Source organism: Hemicordylus capensis, chromosome 5 (genome assembly GCF_027244095.1).
Source record: "Hemicordylus capensis ecotype Gifberg chromosome 5, rHemCap1.1.pri, whole genome shotgun sequence".
NCBI lineage: Eukaryota > Metazoa > Chordata > Lepidosauria > Squamata > Cordylidae > Hemicordylus > Hemicordylus capensis.
In genome coordinates, this window is record NC_069661.1 from 166,114,552 (window position 1) to 166,142,334 (window position 27,783).

At 44.7% G+C, this 27,783-nt stretch overlaps 1 protein-coding gene and 1 long non-coding RNA gene across 3 annotated transcripts in view; one reads left to right on the plus strand and one right to left on the minus strand.

Annotated features, from left to right (window-relative positions):
- Positions 1–7,749: 7,749 nt before the first annotated feature.
- LOC128328073 (uncharacterized) lies at positions 7,750–15,763 on the minus strand. Its single transcript, XR_008308984.1, has 3 exons — positions 15,670–15,763; positions 11,406–11,643; positions 7,750–9,343 (listed from the first exon to the last, which is right to left on the minus strand). It is a non-coding gene; the product is annotated as an uncharacterized LOC128328073 (long non-coding RNA).
- A 1,838-nt stretch (positions 15,764–17,601) lies between these two features.
- Positions 17,602–27,783, plus strand: part of LOC128328439 (uncharacterized) — a 48,598-nt gene continuing 38,416 nt past the window's right edge. Inside the window, exon 1 of one of the 2 annotated variants that reach the window (XM_053258437.1) lies at positions 17,602–17,681. The gene's annotated coding sequence lies outside the window, so the exon portion shown is untranslated. The remainder of the gene's footprint in view (positions 17,682–27,783) is intronic. The other variant, XM_053258436.1, reaches the window with a different exon arrangement.

Consider the following 27,783-nt stretch of genomic DNA (forward strand, 5'->3'; position numbering starts at 1 on the left):
CTTATGCAATGCCTGCATCCACACTCCTGAATCTATGTTTTAGGGTCAGGTTATACATCCTGCATAATCAAGTAGCAAAACTTTATGTACATGTGTGTCTGTCTCTGTGTGTGTGTGCTATACCACCTGTAGCTTGAAATTGGGGTCAAAAAGACATAAGAAGCAGCTTATTGGCTAGATTAGATGATGGTCCTTCTCGTTTTCTATTCTGCCTCCAAAATTGGCCAGTGAGATGCCTCTGGGTAGTCCATAAGTAGAGACAACCAGACTAACAATGTGTACTGAGATTTTTATATAGATAAACAAAAACAAAACAGATCCCCACCACAGAAGTGGGCGGTGCGGGGTACCGCCGGTGGGCCGTCGTAGTACAAGAGGCACCTTTAATCATAAATTAGAAGGTGCTTACCTCCTCCACTCCAGCCTACAGTGTGCTGCCCAGCACTCCCTACGCTGCCAGATCAGTTCTGCCACTCACCTGGCTTCAGCAGAGCCAATCCCCCACTGGTGGTCAGTTATTCCAGAAGATATTTTGATTTTAATAACTTCCAGAAGTGTAGTTGTTAGAGAGCTTGGAGGGGAGATTTGCTTACCAGCAGAAGTGCACTGAAGGAGAGCACTGCTAATTAATATTGTCTGGAAACTTGGAGTTAAAAGTTCCAAATAAAGTAGGTTATTTGGGAAATCCATCAGAGAGACAGATAAAGACCTAAACGCCTCATTGCTAGTTTGCTGGTTCGAGTGGCTATTTGTATGTTAAAAGTTCCTTGTAAGAAAGAGGATAAAAGGTTTAGGGCAGCCAGTGAGAGCAGGCAGTTCAGGCGGGCAGGCAGTGAGAGCGAGGCATCTTTAAGAGTAAATGAGAACATGCTGGCAGCTATCTGGTCTGGCACGACTCCTCAAAGCTGCAGGTGCATCGGTGCGCTGCCCATCAGTTGGGCTGCACAGAAGCGGCTCTCACTCACTCACTCACTCGGCCTCCACACATGCACAGATGCCAGGTGAGTGAGTGCCAGGCTGGCAACCGCTGCTGCACTACTGGCTTGCTGGTGGCAGCAACGCTGCGGCCGCAGCTTCGAGAAGCGGTACCGAACCGGTAAGTTGCCAGCACATTCTCATTTACTCTTAAAGGTGCTTTGCTCTTCCTGCGCTGCCTGCTGCTGCCTGACAAGCAGCTTTTAACATACAAGTAGACACTGAACGAGATTGCGGACCAGCGGGTCAGTCCAAATTTGGTCCGAATTTGGACCGAACTGTGGGAAATGATCCACGCACACCCCTAGTATTCACTAATGAAAACCAGTCTGAGACTTCATCCAGATGTTTTAAAATGTTTATATCTGCAGTAGTTTTGGAGACACTGAGGACCTTCAGGATTGGAGGTCAACAAATAATGTCAACACCACATAAGTCTTCCGTTTATTAAAAACTGTGGACATCTTGGCTGCTTTCAGTTGTGCTTCTTGTAGTGGCACCCTGTTGCTGTTTTTGTGCATGTTCAGAGTGCTAGTTCCATGCATAGTATAACATGGTGTGACCAACTCTGTCTCATTTTCTCTTCCTGTTTCTGGGGTATCTGAGCATATACATACACTAAACAGGTCAAAACACCTCAAAACCATGTCTATCAAAATAGACGGACAGTGGCATTAACAGCTCACTCTACAATCACTTCACAGCTGAACTACTGTAATAAAAAAGCTAGATGTTCCATATTAATATGTATAATTATTTATTTCATTTCATTTGATTTATTCATTATATCTATACACCGCCCCAAACTTCCGTCTCTGGATGGTTTACAGCAACATAAACAAATAGAAATAGAAATTAAAACCTTAAAACAATTAAAAAACAAGTCTTGCTAAAAAGCTTCGGTGAATAACTTAAAAATAACCAGACTGAAAGCAGCACATTCATATTTGAATCACAAGGTTGATTCAAGTGCAACATTTTTTTTACCCATAGAAGACTACCTCTAGAGAATATTCATGAAGACCTGTTTGGAGTTGGCATGTCATCGATGATCATTTTTAATATATATTCCTCCACTGGAAAAATATTATGGACAAGCACAGATGCAAATCATGTTTTTAACCATGTTTATGAGAATGGGATGTGTCCTGGAATTATGTGCTTCCTCTCTAAGATCCTCCCCTCTCAAGCATTAATTCATTTATATACATATATATATAATATAATATATAAGAGAGAGAGAGAGAGAGAGAGAGAGAGAGAGAGAGAGAGAGAGAAGAAACTTTCAGAGCAGTTTTCAACAATAAATAATTAAATCAATATGGCACCATCTTAAAAACAAAATGTAAATCACTGGCGCACATCATTGCACGGATGCACCAGTCTTTCCTGGTGTATAGGGAGGGGCAATTTTCAGCATTCTCTCCTTCCTTTTGCTACTGCCATTGCCCCCTAAAACTATGTCCCTGAAGATTGAGGTATCCCTCAATGTTCCATCTCGTCCCCCATGCTTAGTAACACCTACAGGAAACTGCTTGAGGGAGTCATGGCACATTGAGTATTATCAATATGTGGATGACACCCAGCTTTATATACTTTTGCCCTCCCCAACTAGAGAAGTGGTGGACATTCTGAACTGGTGTTTAGACAAAGTGAAGAAGTGGATGTGGCCTACAAGCTAAAATTAAATCTGGGCAAGGCAGTGACTCTCCTGGTCAGGAGAACTGCTGATTCAGTTATGGTTCATCAGCCTGTTATTAATGGGTTTATACTCCTTTTGAAGGATCAGGTTCATGGCTTGGGAATTTCCCCAGACCCTACAGACCCTATGTCCAGATGTTGGCCATGACCTAGGGAGCTTTTGCCCAGCTTCAACTTGTTTGCCAGCTAAATCCATTTCTGTCTTGGTCAGACTTAGCCATGGTCATGAGGCTGCCTTTGGAGACCCTTTGGAATCTTCAAGTGGTCAATAATACAGCTGTGAGAGTCTTAGATTGAGGTGGTACTGGATGATATTACACCATGAACCATACTGATGGACCATATTACACCAGTCCTTAGTGAACTCCACTGGTTACCACATTGCTTCTGAGTGTGCTTCAAGGTGATGATGACGAGGACCTTTAAAGCCCTAAAAAACATAGGGCAAGGGTGCCTGATGTCCCATCATCTCCCATTTGAATTGGTCCGATGTATAAGAAATTGCAGGGAAGGCCTCCTTATATACCATTGGAGTCCATCTTGCAGCCGCACAACATAGGGGCTTCTTGATAGTAGACAGGGGCGTAACTATGATCGGGCAAGGGGAGGCAGCTGTCTAGGGGCCCTGGCCTCTGGGGGGGCCCTCCAGAGACATGTCACGTGCCTCTCCCCACCCAGCGCCTGCCGTAGCCCCTTTGATTTGAATTATTTGATTTTTTTAAAAAAATTCCTCCATGTTCATTCGTGCGTGCCGTATTTCCTTGCCCTCCTCCCCTCCCTCCTCCCCATCCCCACCATTTTCCCTTGTCAGCTCCTCCTCCTTCCCCATCCATTGGCTGGCGGCACCCCACATGATAAAGAAAGGAAAGGCAGGCACATGATTGGGTGGTTCGGCTCTGCTTCCTGGACGCCGACCACTCCGAAGGGAGCAAGGAAGAGAGGAGGTCAATTGTAGCCTCTCCAGCCACCAGGCTAGCCAGCCACTTCTAAGAAATTCAGTTCTTCTGTTATGGAGATGGAGGAGCTATGGCAGCTTTAGAGTGCTGCTCATGTTGGCATTGATTTGTTTAGGGGCATTATGGCCCACTCCCCCCCCCCCCACCCCTGCCTGCCCGCTGCATGTCTGGCAGTGGGAGTGGGCATATTAATTCATTATTTGGGGCATTATGGCTGCCCACCCGCCCAGGCTTCGCTTCTGTTTCCCTAACGGGGGGGGAGGAGAGGAAGGGGAAGCAGAGCGTCGCAAAGGGCCTTTATTCATTTTTAATTGCAACACTCCACTCCCCCTTCCTCCTCCCATTAGGAAAACAGAAGTGGGGAGGCACACACAAGAGAAGAGTGACAAGTGTGTGCTTTTCACAGTTCCTGGGCTCCGTTTATCAACCCCCTTTTAACATCCAAGGCTGTTCTTTGACTCTTAATCACTTAACATGCAAAGTTAGGTAAGAGAGTGGAGAAATCACTCAAACATTACAGAACTGTCCTTGGCACATGAGATCCTATGGGTCTTTTAAAAGTATACATGATGAAGGAGAAGAAGCCTCTCTTCCTAGCTCTCCCATATTGGAGAAAGGTCAGTAGTTGTGCAAGGTTCCATTCATGGCCATTTCATTTCCTGCATGATTATAATCTGCTTTCTGCCCGTTCTGTATCCCATCCCATCCAGCCTCACATTTATTTGAGATACCTTGCCTCCTGAGATTCCTAATGCCCCTCCCTTCTGTCCTTTAAGAAACTTCTGAAAATTTATCTATTCTGCCAGGCTTTTAGGGGTGTGTATGTGTGTTTTCCCACCCCCCCACCCCCTGTTGTTTTAATTATGTAAACCGCCTCAAGTCTAAGGGAGTCAGGCAGTCAATAAATTTGGTTCTGCTGTGCTGTAATTTACACCTTTTAACTAGTTGGGATAGTTAGCAGAGTCTACATTGGGCCAGGAGAAGGAGAGGAAGGCGGTGATGGATGACGGGTGGCGGTGGGGGCCCATATTAAAAACTTGTCTCTGGGCCCAAGCCAACCTTGTTACGCCCCTGATAGTAGACCTCTCTCTGCTCCTTCCCCCAATACGTTTGACTGGCCCCTTCACAGAAGAACCACAGGAGAAGAACTGAAAATAATGATCCCCGCACTCTTTCATGTCAAAAATAAAATGGCTAAGATTCTTAGTTGTTCTAAATACAGTGATTAGATGACTGCATGTTACCAACACACAAAGCAGTCTCATCATCTATGAGTGCTAGGTTAATCACGTACTAGTTTGATTGTAATGGGAAGAAGCCTTTAGGGGAGAATAACATTTGTTCTTCTGAGTTCTGTTTGGTCTTCACCTTCACAATTCCATTGTATAAGTTTTTTTTAAAAACTGTTTTTCGATGCCTTGATACTGCCATATGGAAAGGTGAAGAAGCTAGTGAAGTACAGTATCCAAGTGAGTAGAGCAAGTGAAAATTTCCATCTCTCTGCAGAAATTTAAGAATGTTATTAAAATTCTATGCATGGAGAGCTGTTCAGAAAGTGTTATGGAGAATTATGAAGCAGAAAGAGACTAGGTAAAGCTGACAAACCTATATTTTAAGAGGACAGCACGTACATTTCTTAAGGAGTAACTTCTATAGGCCATGCTCAAGCTCAGCCCTCACTGAGATAATTTTATTGGTGCAAATACAGTAGGGGTGCAATGGCCATGAATGTGTGTTTGCTAGGGTCATTTCCAACTGCTTTGCTACAAGGTAAATGTGGTGATGTGTGAAAACAGGCTGAGAGTCTCATTCACCTCAGTAGATACCTCATTATACTGAGTAAATAACTTGTCCCTGATATACGGTTTTGTACCCATGCTGACTGGCAGCTTGTTTAATGAATTATGGGTTATAATAGAGGTGTAGTAGCAAACCTGAGTGATGTTATCTGCTCAATTCCAGCCTGCCCTGGGCCTAGATGCTATATCTCCAGGGCTACCAAATTCTCTCACAAAAATTTTTTTTGAATTAACATTTTCCACAGTGCTAATAAATGCTGCCCATAAATCCCAAGGCAGTGTTATCAAACTGTCTTGATGTTATTATTTTAGCACAACTGCCTGATCATCTTCAGCTTATCTTTTCACAGTGAACCATTTAAAACAATAACATGTACACCACAATAACCGTCCTTAAAATAGCTAAACCAGACAAACATGAACTGTAGGCATGCACCCAGCAGTGCAGCCAGTTGTTCAGCAGGAATGTTAAACAGTGTGATGGGTTTTGTTGTTTTCCAAGCTGCTTAAATACTGTTCCCAGCTTTTGCCTACCCTTAAATTATTCTTTTTGTTAACATATAATCACTTGGAAGCACCATTCCACATGTGCCCATCACCGAGAAGCTGGTGGGTTTCTCCTCAGAAAAACAACGTAGTGATTAGTAGGCCATTATTTTACGAGCCGCTTTGCAGTGTGTCAGATCCTGCTTGAATTATGCTTCTGTAGAACACACAGCAACAGCTAAAAAGAAAATGAATGTGAATTCAATTAAAGCTTCTTTCAGAAGCACACTCGGTGAGTTTCAAATACCATGGGTGCAAGACAATTTCTGGCTGGAAGACATCGTGGTGTCTGATTTTACTAATGAGGTTACAGTCATTATCTTGAATGGAATGACAATGGCTAGTCTCCTCCCTTTGATCAATATCTTCCAGCTTAAGGAATTTGCATAGGAACTTTATTTTTAGACTTTTGACAGTGTTTTAAAAATGAATGCTTACTCAGAAAGGCCTGTTGCTGTCAAAAATCTTCATGACCTCAATAGGTTTGCCCATTATAAATCACAAATAAATGAGAGACTTCCAACTTAGAATTTTGAAAGAACCATGGTTATACATATACAAATGGTATCCTAGATAGTGTACTGGCTGACAACCAATTAGGGGAGTGCACAAAACCACTTTGCCCGGCTCAATTCGAATCTGAACCAGATTCAACCTGGACTGGGCATGTTTGGTTTGGGCATCCCCTCAAACAAGGCCAGGTTTAGTTTGAACTGGAGCCAGCTCAGGCCCGGTTTGAGGGTGGCAGGGTGATAAAATTGAGTTTTAAAAGTAAATACTTACCACCACCGAGGGCTGTGATGGTCTTGGGGGATGCTGTAGTAGCTACAGGAGGGGTCCCTGGTGGCTCCCCCTCACCTTGAGCCAGTTTCAGGGCCATTTGGCCCTCTGTACTTGCTTGGTGGCCATTTTTGGGCCACCTCACATGTGCACTGGCCATTTGCATGACCAGGGTCAAACAAATGGCCAGTGCACATGCACGGTGACCCAAAATGGCAGCCGCACATGCAGAGGGTCAAATGTCCCCAAAACAGGCTGAATTGGCCCAGGGAGACTCAGGGGTAGGTTGGCGGGGGGAGGGGTAGCTGCTGGTGACCCCACTGCAGCCGCTGCAGCACCCCCTAAGGACACCGCAGCCCTCAGCAGTGGTAAGTCATTACTTTTTAAACTCAATTTTATTGCCCTGCCCCCTAGAATTGGGCCTGAACTGGCTTGGCCAGTTCGGCTCAACCTCTAAGTGAACCAGGCCTGGCTCAAGGTCAAGCCTTCGAGCTGAATCAGTCTGAGGTCTCACACCCCTACATCCAATCACCAAGAAATATCACACACACACACACACACACAATCAGCAAAGGTGCAGCTTGGGGCTGCAAAAGAAAAAAAAACACCAGTCAGCCCAGCACCCCATTAATTAAAGCCACTGGGGACTGGCTACAAGAAGGGAAAAAATCCACAGCAGCACCCAGTTAAAGCCACTGGGGCTGCTGATACAATAACAAAAATAGGGAGAGAGGAAGTAGTTGGTTGGCCCGAGAGAGAGAGAGAGAAGCCAAAAGTTTCTCTCTCTCTCTTCCTCCAATGGGCCAGACAGGCCCAGGCCGCCACCACCAGTCTGCTCTCTGCAGTCTCTGATTCTTCCTCCTTTCCTAATGTATCATCTTCCAGAAAGGCACACTATGAGGACTCTCTCTGCCTATAAGGGCATGGCTGGGGGAGCAGCCAACATGGTTTATAGTTTGTATATATATATAGTTTATTCTCAGTAATTTCACAAATCTTGTCTTTAATCTTTATCCAAAATAGCTTTACAATATAGCAATTCCACGAAACATGCAGAAAATTGGCTTGGTCCAACATGTATTTCCAGCAATCACTTTTCATATTTCTATTCATTTTAGTCAGCTTTACTGGTACATAATACTGCTGAGTTATAATCTTATAAAGTTTTCTTTAAATGCCACATTAACATCAAAGAAGTCTCAGTGGTACAAATGTAATTCTGATGCTGTTCAGGAATAACAATTAAGAGATCTTTCTTTTATTGCCTCTTAAATATATCTTCCAGAGGGACTAATTTCATAAAAATATCATAAATAATAACACTTTACATGATCTGACATTATCTAATAAACAAATTTTATCACAGCATTCCTAATGTTATTATTTCTTTGTGTCTCAGACATATTTTTCAGTTGTACACACTGTATTAAAATATGAAAGATTAACACTGAAACTCTCTCATCTCACTTTATCAAAAGTGGGGAAAGAATTCTTTGTGATCAAATTGCAAATTTGAAGTAATATAGCTTTTTCCGTACTGAAAAATTACAAATCGTTCTTACTGTTAAAAACTCCTTATAATATATTATGGCAGAAACAGGTAATACCACGGGTCATAAGAAAGAAAGAAAGAAAGAAAGAAAGAAAGAAAGAAAGAAAGAAAGAAAGAAAGAAAGGAGGGAGGGAGGGAGGGAGGGGAAGAAAGACAGGGGAAGAGCAAGTGGAGGAGAGAGAGAAAAAAGGAAAAGAAGGGAGGGGAAGAGAGAAAGGAGGAAGGACGAGGGACAGGCCCGAGTCTGTCAGCGGCCTGAGGGGAATGAGCAGCCATGGTGTTGGCGGCAGCAAGGAAGGGCCCAGTCAACCACTGCTGCTGTCTGGGGCTACCAAGGCCATTGGCAGAGGGAGGCGGGTGGGCAAGGGATGGGCTTGGGCCTGTCAGTGGCCTGAGGCAAACAAGCAGCCATGGTGTGGCGGCAATGAGGAAGGGCCCAGTCAACTGCTGCTGCTCCTGTGGGGAAAAGCAAGAGCGGGGCTCGGGTGAGGGTGGGGAGGTTTCTGGGGATAAGTGGGTTGTAGCTTGGCCAATAGGCACCACAACACTGTAGCTGTGATCAAGAGGGTTTAGGGAGGAGCAGTAAAGGGATGGAGGAATGATCACGAAGGGAAAGGGGGATGGAAGCAATGGAATGGAGGAGGAGGAGCAGGAGTGCAGCTCAGGTGAGGGTGGAGAGATCTCTGAGCTGAGGGGGGCTTTGGCAGGGGGTGAGGGGAACAATAAACTACTAGCACGAAGGTGCTTTGCATGCATTAAGCTAGTTGTTAATATAATAATAATAATAATAATAATAATAATAATAATAATAATAATATTATTATATTGATTGATTAAGTGCGGTCAAGTTGGTGTCGACTCTTAGCAACCACATAGATAGATTCTCTCCAGGATGATCTTGGACTTTAAGATCTCTCGGTGATCCATTCATTGCTGTCGTAATTGAGTCCATCCACCTTGCTGCTGGTTGTCCTATTCTTCACTTTCCTTCAACTTTCCCCAGCACCATTTTTAAAATGTTTTCAAAGCAGTTTCTAAAGCAAATAAAATGAAATAACATAAGAATTATTATAATTGTGTTCACATGAATGACATGCCACTAACAGCTGCATGTTGTTGCTAATATTTAGGTCTCAGGGCATGATCTGCAGGTCTAGGTCTCATCACAGGTGGCATACCCTACGTTTCACTGATGAAATAGACCCATCAGTGATGAAAATGGTCCACAACCTCATGCCTGTGGGCCAAAGGCGTAGCCAAAAGGGGGCAGCCAGGGCACATGCCCTAGGCGCCACTCGAAGGGGGTGCAATTCCATGCCCCCCATGGCCCCACCACCCCCAAAATCCAATTTATTTATTTTTTTAAATTCTCCCTTGGGCGCCGCCGGGCGGCCCGCTGCTCACAGATGCTGCCCACGGCTGGCATCTTCTCTCCGGCTCTGGGCACTGGCGCCCACCCCCCACTCGCACAGACGCAGCAGCAGCACACACGCAAGAACTCTGAGTCTGGACGGGGTGGAGGGCCAGCACGCATGCCCACAACCTGACCATGTGGGTTGAGACAGGGGAGAGAGTGAGCAACTAGCAGCAACGGCTGGGCGCGCGTGCTCTTCGTGTGCTGTGCAGTGCTGCCATTTTCATTGTTCGTTCCTGACTGTTTTTGTTTTTGTCCTTGAGCCACCATTGCCTGCCCAGCATTCTCTTGATTCTTCCTTCCCCCAAGTCCCCCCAAAAAGTAAGTAAACTGCTCTTGAATGAATTAGAATGGATTAGAAAATAAGTGAATGACGAGGAAAGGAAAGAGGCAGCATCTACTCTGAAGCGGGTTTTCTTTTTAAGTCAGGGGGGGGAGGTCCTCTCTTATAGCTCAGTCCTATGCATGTTTACTTAGAAGTAAAGTCCCTGTGTTCAATGGGGCTTACTCTATGCAGACTCAAAAGTCCCTTAATGTGGATTCCTTAAAGGTAGTGAGGGCTGGGCTAAACCTCTTGTGGTGATCAAAGCACAAAAAAGCAAGTGGGCGGCAGAGAGACTGGAGAACCTTTCCTTTTCCCTATCCTTGGGGCGTGGCCGGAGTGCAGATCTGCTGTCGCACCCTGCTGACGAGCCCAACATTGTGCTGCTGCTCTCCCTCTCTCTATGCCTATTTGTAAACCCACCATTTAAAAAACAACAACAACCCACCTTGAGTGGGCAAGGCAAGGCAGTCACAGAGGGGCTATTCTCACGATTAGCAAAAATCGGGCTAAGAGAGCCCAGCCCGATTTTTGCTAATCGTGAGAACCACAGGGCTCGGCTGCAAGCCTGGTGGTTCTAGAGTGGGTAACCTGCTCCTGTAACCCTCCCCATAGCCTGGGTTTGCCGAGCGAGCACTCTGCAAACCCGGGCTATCTGATCGTGAATAGCTGCGGCTATGGACGTGCGGACCGGTCCGGCGGTTTGGCTTAGCCCGCTCTCCCAGCTCACCCTGCAAAACTGGGTTTCACGGATCGTGAGACCCGGCTCAGAGAGTGAGAGAGAGACATGGAGAATTGGGTGCTCACAAGGAGCCTTCCCCTTCTGACGAACGGAGCAGAGCAGGCACCACCAGGCAGCACAGTGCTGAGTTGCTGCTTATCCTGGCAGCAATTTCATTAGCAAAGGGAGGGAAGTTTCTTTTAAAACTCTCCCCTTGCAGTTTCTCTCCCTCCCCCCCCCCCACCGTGTGTGTGTTGAACTGCCTGATTTCACTGACTTTGGTCTCTCTCAAGCTTTATCCTGAGGGAATAAAATAAAAAGAGGGGTGGGGGTGGAGTGGAGAGGGGGATTATTTTCTCTCTCCAGGCAGCGTTGTTCCATCCTGAATGCATTTGTTTCTATGGCTAAGGGACGGGAGGCTGATTCCTGGAGCCTTCGAAAATAAGGGAGAGGCATGTGGCTAAGAGTGGGGAGTGCCCGCTTTTCGTCTCCTGATGACGTGACGCCTTGTTATCTTGGGAGCTCCGCTGAGAGGGAGAGGCTGTTTCCTGGGAACTGAGTTCTTCTTTAAACGTGTGTATTAGTGATGTTCAGGCCACTCACTTCCTTCAGAATAAATCATTTAGGTTTAATAAATACCTGCCAGTGGGGGGTGAAAATAAACAAATCAGGGCTCAGTCCTCTTTGGGGTTTTAGGTTGGATTTCTCGTCCCCAGTCCACACATCTTGAAAGCAGTTGGAGTTCTTTTCATATTGTTTGGCCTTGGGATGGCTCCTCCTGTGACTTCCCAATAGATAGTTCAAGTTGGATTTCTCTATCACTGCATACTCATGCCGGAAAAGTTCCATCGATTAGTTTTTTACCTGCCACACGGTTCTTAAAAGGTATATGGAAAGCAAAGAAAGGATAAGAATCCTAAGCGCAAGGCAGCACAATAGTGAGGGGAATTAAAACATATTTTGTTTAGTCTTGAAAGTTTATTGAAACAGTATTTCTCCTAGAAACTGTACAGCCTTCATCTGGTGTTTTATATGGATTCCATCTATATTACATGTAACAAACTTGGGTCCCCAGATGGAGTTGGACTACAACTCCCATCATCCTCAGAAACTGTCAAATGCCACTGGTTGGGGATGATGGGAGTTGTAGTCCAACACCATCAGGTGATCTTGTCTATAGGTGTTTGGTATTGCACCTAAAAATATACTTACTGATTCCTGACTTCATTGCAGTTAGGAACATAGGAAGCTGCCATATACTGAGTCAGACCATTGGTCTATAAGCCTCAAGTCACCACAGAATTGGGTTTGGATAAGGAGCGGGTTGTTGGGCCAGGAAGAGCAGGTTACATACACGAAGGGAAGTTGTTGTTGCCCTACTGTATAAATGCATATTCAGCAGGCCAGTGAATCTAACTATTTATTTTTTAACATTTATATCCTGCTCTTCCTCCAAGGAGCGCAGAGCAGTGTACTACATACTTGAGTTTCTCCTCACAACAACCATGTGAAGTAGGTTAGGCTGACAGAGAAGTGACTGGCCCAGAGTCACCCAGCAAGTATCATGGCTGAATAGCGATTTGAACTCGGGTCTCCCCAGTCCTGGTCCAGCACTCTAACCACTACACCACGCTTGCTCTAACTAGCTCAGCATGAACTTTAAAACGAGACACAGCAAGGCACAATGGACTTCTTTTCTCTATATTTATTTGTTTATTTTTTATTTGTTCGATTTTATTTGTTCGTTTTTATATTATTTTCTTCCCTGCTGGGAAACATTACAGCTTGTTGTCCAAGTGATTTCTTTCATTACCAGAATTGTTGCACTTCATCTGTGCTTCTTGAAGTCCCCAAGCAACTACACATTATGTTAAGTGCATCCTTGATTCTGATACCCTTTGCTTTTGTTTACTAAATAGCAGCTTTGTATTTTTGAAATGTTGTATTTTTGAGCTAATATTATGGTAAAAGGCAAGTTTCCTGAAAGATGCATGTCAGATGTTTGGGCAGGGCGAGCATGGACGGGGAGGGGGGGGATTTTGGTGCTTGCCCTAGGCGGCATTTTCCCTATTTACGCCTCTGCTGTGGGCTGCAACTCAGCAACCTTGGTGGCAAGGCATACAGTTCTGACTACAAGCATGCCGCAATGGAAAGCAGATAATAAAGAGCATGCAAGGCACAATCCAGAATTCTTACTCAAGGCACAAATGACCAGGCTCAAACTATCATACCTTGGACACATTTGTGACATTATGTGAAGACCCAGCTCCCTTGAGAAGTCCATAATGCAGCAAAAAGTTGAAGGAAAAGAGAAGAGGACGACCAGCAGCAAGGTGGATGGACTCAATGAATGCACCACTGAAGCAATGAATGCATGACAGCAATGAATGCACCACTGAAAGACCTAAAAAGCCAAAGATTATCTGAAGACAGATAATCCTGAAGAGAATCTATCTATGTGGTCGCTAAGAGTTGACATCAACTTGACGTCACTTAGTCAGTCAATCAATCAATCAATCAATCAAAAAGGCACATTATTCTCGATCATCAAAATAGATGAGTCAAGTCCATACCCTCCAATATTTTGCAGCTGAAAATAAGGATATATATACTTGCAACAACTAATTTGCAAACCAAGGATGACTGCCCAAGCCCTGCACTTACCTGTGGTGTTTCCCCTGTACAAGCCTCACAACCTCTGGGCATACAGGCCTCAGAAGGATGGGGACTGGGTTGTAAGCCTCTATCTGCCAGGGAGAGGAAATGCCTTGCTCCTCCCCAGGAGGCCATACTGGCAGCCACCCTCCATCTCCACTGGCCTCCTCATCGCTGTCTTCAAGCCCATTATATATGTTCACAGGGTCAGCCGACATCCCTCTTAACCCCTCCTTTCCCTTCCAGCATGGTTACTATTGGCTTTGTCCATGGCCAGGCAACCCTGGATGTTGACCTTCTTTCCGCTCGGTCAAGTGAGAGCCCCGCCCTGCTGGGCATCGGGGGAGAGTCCCAACACATTGCTAAAGATTAGTGTCCACCAACTATATGCTGTGTACTGCATAGTGCCTTAGTGTTATGAAGCCATTTACATGCAAGTGCACTAGATACATGATGCATCCACCCATCCACTTGGAGTTTTCATTTCTGGACAGGGAGCTAAATCTTGAAGAATGAAAACTCTAGCAACTTGTCTGGGGGTGGGGGGCTGAACATTTGGCATCCCAAGAGACAAAAAAAAAAAAAAAAGGCAGTGATTAACCAGAGACAGATTCCATAATAATAATAATTAATAAATAATAATTAATTTGATTTCTATATCGCCCTTCCAAAAATGGCTCAGGGCAGTTTACACAGAGAAATAATAAATAAATAAGATGGCTCCCTGTCCCCAAAGGGCTCACATTCTAAAAAGAAACACAAGATAGACACCAGCAACAGTCACTAGAGGTACTGTGCTGGGGGTGGATAGGGCCAGTTACTCTCCCCCTGCTAAATAAAGAGAATCACCACGGTAAAAGGTGCCTCTTTGCCCAGTTAGCAGGGGAAGACAGGGAATGGTAAATAGGAACAGCTGTAGCCTATTGTGTAACCACCTGGAAATTCCAGGTTTATTGCTTTGAGCTCCATAATAGAATGAAGGTAGGATATAAATACACACATTTGAAATCCTGGGGCACATTTAAGCAATTCTAAACCAATAACTAGTTCTCATGATCAAAAGCCATTTGGAGGAGTGGCCAGTTAATATTCAAGAGTCGTGTGCACTCACGAAAATTGATCAGGTGGGTAGCAGAAATCCAGGAGGGAGGACCAGTAAATGATCATGTGCTAAGCATAATTGTATTTGGGCAGCATGGGAATTGGACCTCTTCCACTCTAGATCAAATCTAAGATTACCAATATCTGCTTCCTGTGCTGCCCAACTATGGTCATGCCTAAGATGTGATCACTTCCAGGTCTTTCTCTCGGGACTTCTGCTGCTGACACAACGAATTTTTGGGAGTGCATATGGCTTGTGAATCTCAGCTGGTTGCTCCTCCAACTGGCTTTTGATCGTGAGATCAAGCCCATTAATCATGGTTAATTCTACCCTATGGATGTTCTTATCTCAGTATTTGAAACCAAGGTATACTAGTTGATTAAATAAAATGATCTTGTGATGATTTTGTTATTGTCAAAACATAACATGTGAACTAGCACTCAGAGTACATGACTATACACACTATTATCATAAGCCTAATATAAATAAATAAAAGAAATGTATCCTTTTCCAGCATGGAAACATAACATTTACGGAACCTCTGTCTGTCATGCAGCTGCTAGGGATGTGCACGAACTGATTCAGCGTTCTATTCCTAGAATGCCGAATTGGTTTGGAAACCCTGCGTTTGAACCAGATCGAAAGCGGGGGAGGGGGGGTGTCACTTTAAGGCGCAGGGAAGGTGCCCTTACCTCCCCTGCTGTGCTTCTCCCTCCAGTGCTGCTTCCAAAACTACTGGCAAGGGGCGACTATACCTTCTAGCCACTCCGGTCAGCATACCAATCGGAAGTGGTGTGTGTGCATGCGTGTATGATGCACACCAGGGGCCCACACCAACCGCCCCACACCAGCGGTTTTTGAAGCAGCGCCAGAGGGGGAAGTGCAGCAGGGGGAGGTAAGGGCACCTTCCCCACACCTTAAAGCGACCCCTCCCACCTCCAGGGTGTGCACGGAACCAATTCCATGCACACCCCTAGCAGCTGCTAAAGCCATACGGAAATAAGGTGGCAACCCCATACACAGATGGTGTTGGTGGTTCTCCAAGCTAGGTTTTAGAGCAGAACCCCTAATGTCTTTAACCTTGCTTCTGACACTCATTTATCTTAACAAACACACTACTGAAGTGGTCATTCAAGTCTTCCTCACAATACTCCCTGCTGGTGTCTTTCATTCATCAGCTGGCAATGTCAATGGGAAGCAGGAGGCGGAAGGCAGCACAATCACCCAAGGCACATCCAGGTCTTCTGAGACTCCCAATTAAAGCCAACAGCGGATGGAGGATTCCAAACCCCAGTGTAGACTGGGAATAGTTGGACTCCTCACAAGAAGTAGGAGCAGTGTTCTCGTTTCAAATCTGTTAACAGGAATCAAGTTTCACAGCCAAGAACAGCGTGTGCTGGCTACATTACAAACATATGAAGGCCAAGTAAGCTATTTTTCTTCAAGGCTACTTGTCTTTAAAAAGGGCCTTCCCCCACATCACTGGCAGCTGAAACCTTGCTAGGCTCAGTGAGTGAGTTTTTGTATGCCATGTTCTAAACCCTAAATTGATGTTTCATAAATAGCTATTTACAGGTATGATTCCCACCCTCACCCCCCACAATAGCTCTGGTTACAAATGATAAAAAAAGATTAGAGAAGGAGACTCATAGGAATGTTATTCAGTGATAATAGCTCAGGGAAGATTTAAGTGTAGCCTAATAACTACAGATACAGAAAGTACAAGCTGCTTCTTAATGGAACGTAAATGCAAGTAACTATGCAGCCTTGTCCTTGATGACCATGGCTTGTTTCAATAGGATCAGGAGTCCTAAGCCGTTTAGATTTCAGCAGCACATAAGCACAGTGGCAGCAAGGTGCACTTGAAGGCTTGGCCCACACTATGCCATTGCACCACTGGGATATATTGGTGCAAAAGACCAATGTTGCTCAGTGGGCCAGACAGAATTCTTCACCCTCAAGCAAGAGTACAGGAATTGGGTCATCGTAATCACACACAGGAACCTCCTTACATTGCTGCTCCACCAGATGAATTGATTGCTGGCCCTGTCAATACATCAACTGGTCTTAGAACAGGAAATGCTTAATTTATGACTTGAAAAAAAGGCAAAACGTACTGTTAAGTCTGTTAAGTTCTACTGTTAAGTCCTTGCTCTAAAAAGAAATGCAGAAACTTTTTGTAGGCCTTGGAAAAGTAGGCTGTCTTGGAGACAAAGCAAATACAGACTGAATAGGAAAAAGAAAGCAATCTCCAGAACAATAAAGGGTGGAATTTTTGGCTCTCTTCCCATACGCTGAATGCTTAATATTTAATTGTATACTGTAAGCCCTGTTCATACACTACTACACCTACATTAATGAAATCTTGTGGCACTGAATTTGTTTTGTTATGTTTTGAGTGGTAGGCTGTTTCTTCCTCAGCTGTGGCCGTGGGCACATTTATGAAGACTGGATGCCAATGCTAGGCCTCTCTTTGTTTCTTGTGCCTGCTGGGTTTGGCAGAACCAATACAGCTATAGGGCAGGAAATGTGTACTGGGCTGGTAGGCCTTTTAGACTGAAGAGAGTATACAAGCTTTTGCACTCTGTTCCTTGCCATGTATGCAAGCAATTACTCACTAAAAAAGAACAGTGCTCAATATCCACAGTTTCCTCCTGAAATGAAGAGGAGAATATTCAGAACTGACTCTGAAATTGCAATGTAGCTTTTTTGACTTCACTGGCATTTCCAGTAATGACTAGGGATGTGCAAACTGGTTCGGTTTGAAGGTTCAAACTTGGACCAAACAGGGCATTGCTTTGGCAATGCCAGTCCAAGTTCAAGCCAATCGAGCCTTGTTCGGTTCAAACCAATTCAAGCAGGTTTGAAGGTTCTAGAGGCCATTTTAGATGTTGTCCTCCATTTTGTGTGACTTGTGTTGCTTGATTTCATTGGCTGAGCTCTTGCTTCCCTGATTGGCCAGATGAGTCTGGCTCTCTGGTAGGCTCTGCATTGTGCCAGCCCTTGAGAACAGGCACCCTATTGGCCCAGGGGGAGGGCAAAGGCGGGGGCTCCAAGAGGAGGAAGTTTCAAATCCTATTTAAAACCAAGCCTCTGGCCTAGCAAAATCACCCTGGCTGGAGTCTTTCTTGACTTCCTTCTGGCCTGCTGCTGGTCTGGTAAGAGTCTGCCTGGCAGACTGCTGTATTTTTGTTCCCAGTCCTCCCTTCTGCCTGTTTTTCTGCCCCCCCCCCCATTCTCTCCCCTGCTTTAAACCCCTTTCCCCCCTGGTGTGACTGTGTTTGTGTTTGTTCTGCTTCTTTAACCACCCCCCAACCGTGAGTGAGAGTCTCTCTCTCTCTCTCTCTCCTGGGGTCTCTCTGGCCCATTTCCCTAACCTAGTCTCCACTTTCACCAATCTTTTTTGCTTTTGTGGTGGCTGCTGCTTTTAAATCTGTTGGCTGAGTTGAGATAGAGAAAGTCCTCCTCAGCTCAGCAGCCACTGAGTTTATTTTATTCTGGGGTTTTTTTGGGGGGGGAGGGGGTTCCTTGTTTTTTCTGGAGCAGGTCCTTTTCTTTGTTAATCCTTTTCTTGCTGTGCTTAGCACAATGCCTGCTGCGGAGTCCAGCACCTCTGTCTTCCCCTTTCCCCATCCCACAGCCTTTACCCCCACCAGCCTTTTTATTTATATAATCAGGGTTTTTACTTGTTTGTTTGGGTAGGTGAAATAGTTGGAAAGCTTTTCATTCTGCTTTACCCTCCCGCCGCCACGGCTGTGCCTGCCTGCCTGCACTGCCACTGGTCTGGAATGCCTTCTTTTTTCTCCTGACCAGTGTGTGGGGCACAAAGGCGTATCTAGGGAAAATAGCACCTAGGGCAAGCACTGAAATTGTGCCCCTATCCAAACAGGGATGATGGGACTTGTAGTCAACAATATCTGGAAATCCCTGTTAAAAGGAACACTGTACCCCATCTAGACATGGTTGTTGATCAAAATCTGAAAACATGAGCCATCTCTGTTAAAGACTTAGAACAACAGTCAGGAGTTATGTGAGGCTTCCAAGTGTCATTTTCTCTGTCTCATCTCATTCTTTTTTTAAAAACATGCATTTGTCCTAGAGGATCACGTGCCCAAATAGCCACTAGCAAAATAGGGGAAGAAGAAGGTGGCGGGGCGGAGGGAGTCTATAAACCAGTGAATGATTCCTGCCATCCTTTGTCTTGTGATGACTGTTGCCTCATGATGGGATATATGTGCATTCACCACACTAGTGCTTACTTTGACACCAGGAGGGAGGAGGATACATTAGTTTGCCACACTAGACAGAGGAATTTGCAACAGGAGCAGACAGCCAAGTTCTGCCAGGGCCAAAACCAGCCCCTGCCAGACTAAGAAATCATTGTAATTTGCCCCTTCCTGTCATAAGCAGTGTGCTGTTCTTTTATTATTGACTCTAACTCTCAGATATCCCAGTCATGGATGGAAAATTCAGGGTCAATTTACAAGAGACACATTTTCTATATGGACGTTCCTTCTGTGCAGGTGTTGTGCAGAAACCCATGTGCAGTGATCAATACATGTGTATCTATTCCACCAGGGGAATAGCAAGGTTGGAATGGGCCAAGATGAGATTTTAAAATGGGCCCCCAGCCCCTCAGTCCAGGGTCTCCACACACCCCAGGCCCCCAATAGGGGTGTGCACGGAACTGCAGAGCTGCGGTCCGGCACTGTGGGGGGGTTCCTTTAAGGGTGGGGGAGGGTTTACTTACCCCTCCAGTATTCTATGTAGTAATTGGGGCAGCAGGATACCTCCCTGCTGCCCCTTCTCCCACTTGAGTGCAAAAGGCTGCACGGAGCCTTTTGCGCACGCGCATGTCGCGTGCTTCATGTCTCCCCGACGTGCGTGTGGCCACGTGCTCACACGTCGGGGAGAAGTGAAGCGCGCGACGTGCGCGTGCGCAAAAGGCTCTGTGCAGCCTTTTGCACTCAAGTGGGAGAAGGGGCAGCAGGGAGGTATCCTGCCGCCCCAATTACTACATAGAATACGTGCGCTGGAGGGGGGAAAGTGGTGGGAGGGGTAAGTAAACCCTCCCCCACTCTTAAAGGAACCCCCCCACCCGAACTGAACCGGCCAGGTCCGGACCAGTCCGGAGGCCTTTAGAATGGCCTCCGGACCAGTCCGGGCCCATCCAGGCAAATCCCCAAGGATTTAAGTCTGATATTTCAAAATAAGTATGCTGCCTGGAAATACATTTTACTGAATACACACACTCACACTTCACAATATATAGTGATATACATTGAGTACTATATATTTGTGCTACTTTTACTTTTACTAGAAGCACTAATTATTAAAATGGCCCCCTTGCTGCAGATTAGCAAAGGAGACTTTCAGCCATGCAGGGTGATCCTATGTTTGTTTTCTCAGAATTCTGAACAAATTCTGTAAAGTTTTATTCCAGGAGGTTTTTCACACGGGGCTTTTAAAGCCCTTTAACACACATCTCCTCTGGAATGGAGGAACTGTATTCACATGTTGGCCAGATTTACCCTGAAGTCCCTGCAAGTTATTGGGGAGCAGTTCACACATAAGAAAAGTAAAACAAAATAAAACAAAAGCACAACACATACTTCACAGTTCTCACTCAGACCTTCTGGCTTGCAAAACAACTTGAACATAAGTACATTTATGAATGAATGAATGAATAAATAAATAAATATAATATTGTTCTAGAAGTTTTTGTAATTTTCTTCTATGAAACAAGCTACTTATAGGGCTTTTTAGATAGTTTTTGTTTTTAAAGACAGCAAATTTTCCAATCTGTTTTAAATTAAATATTCAGAGGCTTCTCAGTCTCCCCCATACACCCCATATCAAAGCCCTATGGCAAGCAGATCCCTATATATGGGGGGGGGAGGTAACCATAAAAAGAAATTCCCATTCTATCTGGCAAAAGCTGTGCTGGATGGTCTGGGCAGAGGGTCTTCTGCTGCAGAGAACTCTGCCTGCCTCCTTCCTGGCTTGCTTGGGGCCTGCTGAGTTCAGGCTTCAGGGAGGCCTGCACAGAGGCCTCTCTGTAAGCCCCGCTCACCTGCCGATCAGCTGAGAGGCGGGGAGAGAAGAGCTCTGCATTTTTCAGGCGGATCCTAGGCTGGAGGGCAAGGCAAGCAGGATGGCAAGTGGCTGAGGGACCCTGGGGCTGGGCAGGTGGGCAATGGGGTGTGTGGGGGGCAGGCACTGGCATGGCACCCCCCAGTGGCACCTAGGGCACGTGGCCTGGCTCCCCCCCCCCAATTATGCCCATGGTGGGGCAGAAGTTCTCTAGGACAATGAGGGGGTAAGTGATTACTTTTTGTTGTCCCCATTTGTCCCCTTTCCTTAAATAGGGCCTCCTTTCGTGTTTGGGTGTGGGGAGGTATATTTTCTGTGCTTTTTCTTTACAGGTTGTTGCTTGTTTTCACAGGTTCCCCTTTAGTTGCCCCCCCCTTGTGTACTTTATTGCATTGTTTTTTATTGTATTGCATTTTTGTGGGCGGAGTGGCTAGGTAGGCATATTTTTAAAAGGGTTTTCTTTAAATAGAGTTTTTTTAAAGGTCCCCTCAAATAGGTGTTTGTTTTTAAATTAAAAATCCCCCCTCCATTTTATTTTATTTTACATTTTTCCTTTTTTAAAAAAAGCCCCCATGGTCTTTGGGAATGTCTCAGTGTCATGTGGCAGGGTGGCAGGCAAAATGGGGAGGGGTCCCCAAGCTAGTGCAAGAGGCCGGGGTGCAGGACAGAGAAGAGGCCATCCTGGGGTCCCACAGGTCCCCATCAGTGAATTTTTTGTTCCAAGTGAGATGGTAGCAAGAAGGCTCTCCTATCTAGAGCCTGCTGCCGCCGAGCCAGTTCCTGGACCATTGGGTGGTGCGCCACCAATGTTGCCACCCCATGTGTAGCCTGGCAGTGCAGGGGGCTCTCCTGCCAGGGAAGCTTCTTCTGTGGTGGAGGGCAGGGACTTGATGTCTGGCAGTGCAGCCAGATTAGGGTTATGGACCTTGCCCCCGCCCCTAGGTCTGCCATCATCCAAGAGGCCCAAGACAGCACCCAGGGAGTCGGAGGCCACCCAGAGCAGTGATGTTTGGCAGCATTTTGAGGTCCCTCAAGATACCCCAACCACTGTTCACTGTGTCCACTGCAGGGCACAGGTCAGTCGGGGCAAGGATGCTAAGCATCTGGGGACAACCTGCACGTGGCAACACATGCAACGGCATCACCTGGATCTCCTTTACTTTGCTGGCAGCACTAGTGCATCTTGTACAGAACTCATACACCCACCAAGAATACACTTTCTGTTTGGACTTGCTGTGTATAAGTTGTCTCAATGAATCCCTATGAAGATCTGTCTGTACAAATAGATATATACAGACCAGAGAAGCTACTCTAATAGAGGTAGACATGTTTAAAGCACAATAAATGAAAAAAATTTGGGGGGGGGACCATGAACCCCACCAGCTTGGGGCTTCCTGGGGGGAGTTGTGGCACAACCCACCATGCCCCAAGACCCATTTGGGGTACCCTGGCACCCCCCAAAGGGGGTGAATGGGGCTGCCTCAAATCTCTATTATTCCCTATGGGAGAAATGCAAAACTTAGGGAAATCTTCACAAATTCATTAAAAATCATATGATTGCTTTGGGGTTCAGTGGATGGTTGGCACCCTGGGTGCCTACCACTCACCCCAGTTTTGTGCCCCTAGGTGCTCTACTTAGGGAGTAATGGGCCAGTTCGAGACCCCTTTATACTCTATGTAGAACCTTTTAGAACTGGATCAAATTCTGTTCAAATTCAAACCGAAGCGGAGGGGGGGAGGTTTCCAAGCAATACCAAAACTGAACCTTCCCACCCTGGTTCAAAGCTGGTTCAAATTTGAACCAAACAGGCCAAGCCGGTTTTGTGCACATCCCTAGTAGTGACCATGAATATGACTTGTGTGTGTGTGTGTACTATGTGTGTTTACGCACACAAATCATTGCAATAGTATTACTTCCTCAGTTCCCCATAATTCTGGGTTCCTTATTATTCCCCTCTATTTTCTTTACCACCAAGAACAAATTGTTTGAAGAACAGCTAGAAGAAAATAGGAAAGAAACAGATTGGCAGCATTACCCTGGGCTCATCTGCCTTTATTATCTCTTACGGCAATGTTTTCTTTGTTATTTTCTGCTGTCCCAGGGGATTCTCTGTGATCTTGCAGAGCTTTTAATCAGAACCACTACACAGGTTTGTTTTTTTAAAAACCACTGTGTCCCTGGGGTTTTGTGCTGAAGCTAAACTTTGTAGCTTTCCTATTTGCTGCCGTTTTAGTTGCCCCTAAATGATGCAGCTAGAAGTGCAAAGTAACATTTTGCCCTACAATATGTATTAGAAATATAAAATAGGTTAGACATTATCTTTAGTGAAAAAACGTTTGTCTGTTGAAAAATGTGAAAGTATCCATATTATACAGAGCTCTTTATCTGACATAATGAAAAGAGGAGGATATCAGGGATGGCCAGGAATAAAACAAAAAGATACTTGTGCAGCTAGTTCCATGATCCCTAAGGGGCTTTAGTCATGTTTTTTCTTCAACAACTGGCCTTAATGGAACATGGCAAATTGCTTTTGAAAGTTAAGGAAGTTCCAGAAACAGGTTGTGATATTGAAATCATGGGGGCAGGTGGGGGAGGGGGGAGTCAATGATTCCAAACCAAGCCTTTGGCTGAGTTTAAAGTAGTTTTTGAATATCAACCATTGTAATTAATGACTTCTAACAAAGTTATATATTCCAGCACTTCTAATAGTTTGTTAACTTGGGGAATGCCAACTTTGAGTCTGCCAAAAGTTGTTGGACTACAACTCCCAACATCCCCAGCCAAAGTGGCCTTTGGCCATTGTGGTTGGGGATGATAGCTGTGGTCTAACAACATCTGGAAGACCCAAAGTTGGCAACCCCTGCAGGGTCCTTGAGCTCAGAATTTCTATCTGAAGGCTGAAACTGAGTGTCCAGTCTTGCAGGCGTTGTAAAAGTTGATCTCCGAGGGAGCTACTGCCTATTTATGTATTTGTAAATAAAGCAAATATTATGAAGACTCTAGTGCTCTTTCATCCAAAGGAAGAGAAACTCTATTGTGCCACCCTAGAACATTTCACTAATCTGACATTTGGAGTGTAACACTATGAATTTATGAGATGAAGGAAGCAGGGTTATTTCATTTCATTCAATTACGTCTGTGGTGGGGGGGAATGGAATGATTTGAGGTGAACTTGAAAATAAATGGGATGGCATCTCACCCTATTTGGAGCACTGGTATTGAATGTAAAGCTGTAGATGAAATAATGGTTTTTTATGACAGAGGAGTGATAAAAGAGTTGTTGCGTAGTAGTTCGGGGGCGGAAATATGAAGATGAAGAGTCAAGACACTTTTGATCCATGAAGATCAAGGACAGGAAGCAGGGAAAATCAGTTAAATGTATGAGGAGAAAGGGTTGTACGTAAGGGAGAGGAGAGAGAGAGTGCACATGAATCAGAATGGCAGGCAAATAAGGTAATTTTGACTGCAATGTTTTGAATGGCCGGAGGAGAGATGAGATGCAAAAACCAAGACTGCTGTTGATGAGGAGAGACAGAGTGCAAATGAGGGGGAGGGAAAGAACTGAGAGAGCATTCAGAAGAGGCTTGAGCAGGCATGTTTGGATGAGAGAAAATGGAAAGAGAAAAGAAGCCAGTAAGCAAGAGATAGAGAAGGTTGAGAGGGAGGGAAGAAGCATAAATTATTTTCCTCATTTATATGTACTTCATACCCCTTGCTGGCTTTATTAGACTGCTAATGAAAAGTCCTATTAACTGCCACATCCCCAAGTTCATTTGGGAACAATTGCTTTTCATTTTGCTCAGCAGAGATCAAAGATCACACTTAGCAGAGTGTGTAAGTATAAATTCAAAAAGAATAGATTATTGCCTGGTGGGAGCCCATTTTCCTTAGCAAAGTTTCACTGTAACTTCATGGCCTGAAAATAATTCATGAATCATGACTGAGAGTTGGATTCAATTTTGGAGAACCATGTGCCCCAGGTATGCTAGGACTCAGAAATGAAAACCTCTCCGTTTCGCAACATGAAAGTGGCGTTTAGGTAAAGGTTTTATATACTTTTTATAAGTATATAAAAGTATATACTTTTAAAGGTATATACACCTATAAAAAGTGGTGTATAGGGTCATGTGCTTGAAGTTGTTTTGCTTATATGCTCCACATCTGCAGCTAGAAGCAGGGTGGGGGGACACCTTTGCTAGGCAATGGAAAACACTGGTTTCAATTAGAGCTCTCCTGCCCCTTGTAAAATAAGTCTCCCTATTAAAATAGCAGCCAAAGGGGCCTCTGATCTGAACAGAGATGGAAGGAAGGGTTACTGTTAGGGATGAGCCTGAAGCATTTCGGTGCCTCTTCAGAGAGGTGCCTAAACACTTGGCTCCCTGGTGCTGAAATGCTTTGTTGCAGGGCAAGGGGTTCCCTTAAGAGGAGGCGGGCAGGTCCTACCTGCCCATCCTCCAAGCCCCTGCTGCACCGCGCTGCCCCACCACAGCGCTGTTCAACCAGAAATACCTCTGTCCAAGCAGCAGCTTGTGCCTCCTTCCCCTTTAAAACACCATGCCTCAGCGACAGGATGCTTCACTGGCATTCCTCACGGGGGGACATAGCCTTCTCTTTTCATTGTGTCAGATAAAGAGCTCTGTATAATAGGACTTTTCGTTAGTAGTCTAATTCAGGAGTTCTCAAAGTGTTGTTGGATTACAACTTCCATATAAATGGCATCAGCGCTGTTCATTTCCAGATGAACAGCGCTGTGTTGGGGCAGCACGGGGCATCAGGGGCTTGGAGGACAGGCAGGGAGGACCTGCCTGCCTCCTCTTAAGGGAACCCCTCACTCTCCTTGGGATAGCACCGAAGCGTTTCAGTGCACATCCTTAGTTACTGTCCCCCCGTCCTCAGCCATGGACCCAATCTGTATCAGGGACCTATGCCATTAAACAAAGGGGTGGGGGAACTGCAACTCTGTGTGCCTACAATAACAAGCCAGTGGCTTTCATTTATGAGTGCTAGCATACCTAGAGCACATGGTTTTCCAAAGCTGAATCTAACTCTCAGTCATGAATAGTTCTCAGGCCATGAAGATCTAGTGAAACCTTGCTAAGGAAAATGGGCTCGCACCAGGCCCTAATCTCTCTCTTTTTTTTAAATTTATACTTATACACTCTGCTTAGTGTGATCTTTGATCTCTGCTGAGCAAAATGAAAGGCAATTTTTCCAAAATAAACTTGGAGACGTAGCTTTCTCTTTTCATTGTGTCAGATAAAGAGCTCTGTATAATAGGACTTTTCGTTAGCAGTCTAATTCAGGAGTTCTCAAGGTGTTGTTGGATTACAACTTCCAACATCCCCAGCTACAGTGATTGAAGTATAGTGGTGTAGCCTGTAAGCTCTTTGAGAAGGAATAGTGCCAATTCCATTTTCTGAGTGCATTTCCGAGGGCATGTTAATGATAAATACATGTTGAATATATTTACTGTTGGCAATGTATGTATTCCCCACCAATATGGCTTGGATAAACTCCTCAGGAAGGCATAACATATCAATAAAACATCAATTCAATAAAATACGCAACATTAAGATGAGGAAGTGGTTATGCTTGTGGTGTTGTACTCCAATAATTTCTTATGATTTCTCCTCTCTATAGTTTGTATACACTTTGTTACCTGCTTCTTTGTCTTTATGCCATCAGAGTAATGTTGGATGCTGATGGAAGAGCACATTCTACATCTCCAGACAGTAATTTTGTAAAATCTGGGGGCTGGGGGAATTGGCCTTCAGATCCTGCAACTCAGGCATGCCTAATATTTCAGTCAAGACCCCTGAAAATTCAGTGTGTGTTTTGTATGTGTGGTAGTGGTTCCAAGACAGGCCTGCAGAGATATTCAGTCCTTAATAGCTCAGCTTTTGAAAAGGCAGGGCATAATAGCTTTACAAACATATCCATGTGAAATTGCTAATTGCTTGATATTCTTGCATGTTTCCTGCATATAATAAATATTCAGTGTGGATTTTTTTCCCACTTCACCATGCCGTAGGCAGACAAGTCAGCCTTGTAATGTTCTGTCGTAATTGAAAATGATGAAGTGGAAGACTGGAGATCTGTATTTCAGTACTATAATCTTATATCTAAATGCCATAAGGCAACAGAAATCAAGGTAGTTTTTTATATATTAAAAAGAATGGGGGGGGGGATATTGGGCAGCATCCAGACCAGTTAGTCATGACTAAGTATCACTGAAAATAATGAGGCAAGTTAATCATGACTAATTAAAGTGGCTGACAAGATGAGGAAAACTACTCAAAGTAGTCCCATTGAAATCAAAGGACATATTAGGCAATGCTTTTTAATTTCAATTGGACTACTTTGAGTAATTTCCTTAATGTCAGCCAATCTCATTAATTTTGAAGGGTTTAGTGATGACTAATTTCATCTGCCTATTATGTTCCAAAATGATCACAATCATAAATATTTCTCTATACCATTTTTTAATTCCTTGCACTGAAGACTGTAATGTTACATTCTTCTGGCTTTCATCTATTTATCTTTCATTGGGTTCACAAAAGGAACAGACAAATTTTATGAATTTTAAAATGTTCTGAATTAAAGCATTGCAAGGTCTTTGTTTTGGAGATACAAGTGAACAATAAAATATACAATTGCAGAGGCCTAGCCTTAAGTGGCGCAGCGGGGAAATGCTTGACTAACAAGCAGAAGGTGGCTGCTACTATATCAGGCAGCAGCGATGTAGGAAGATGCTGAAAGGCATCATCTCATATTGTGCAAGAGGAAGCAATGGTAAACCCTTCTACCAAAGAAAACCACAGGGCTCTGTGGGCACCAGGATTCAAAATCTACTTGACGGCACACTTCACCTTTACATTTAGAGTCATATGTGGGGGTGGGGGAGAGGTGGAGACAGTTGCAAGTTGTTCAAACTTACCATCATCAGGGTCTTTTTTAAAAAACCTGATAATGTCTTTAAGACATACACTGGCTCTCCATACTGTGGGTGATTACATTACATCACTGCACCATAGGCTAGGGGTATGCATTAAATGGATTTTGCATTTCATTTTGAGTTTGGAACAAAACGCAAAATGCCCAAAATGTTTAGTTGAAACAGCGGCCAAGTAATCTGTTTTGACAAAAGAAACTCAAAATGTTTCACG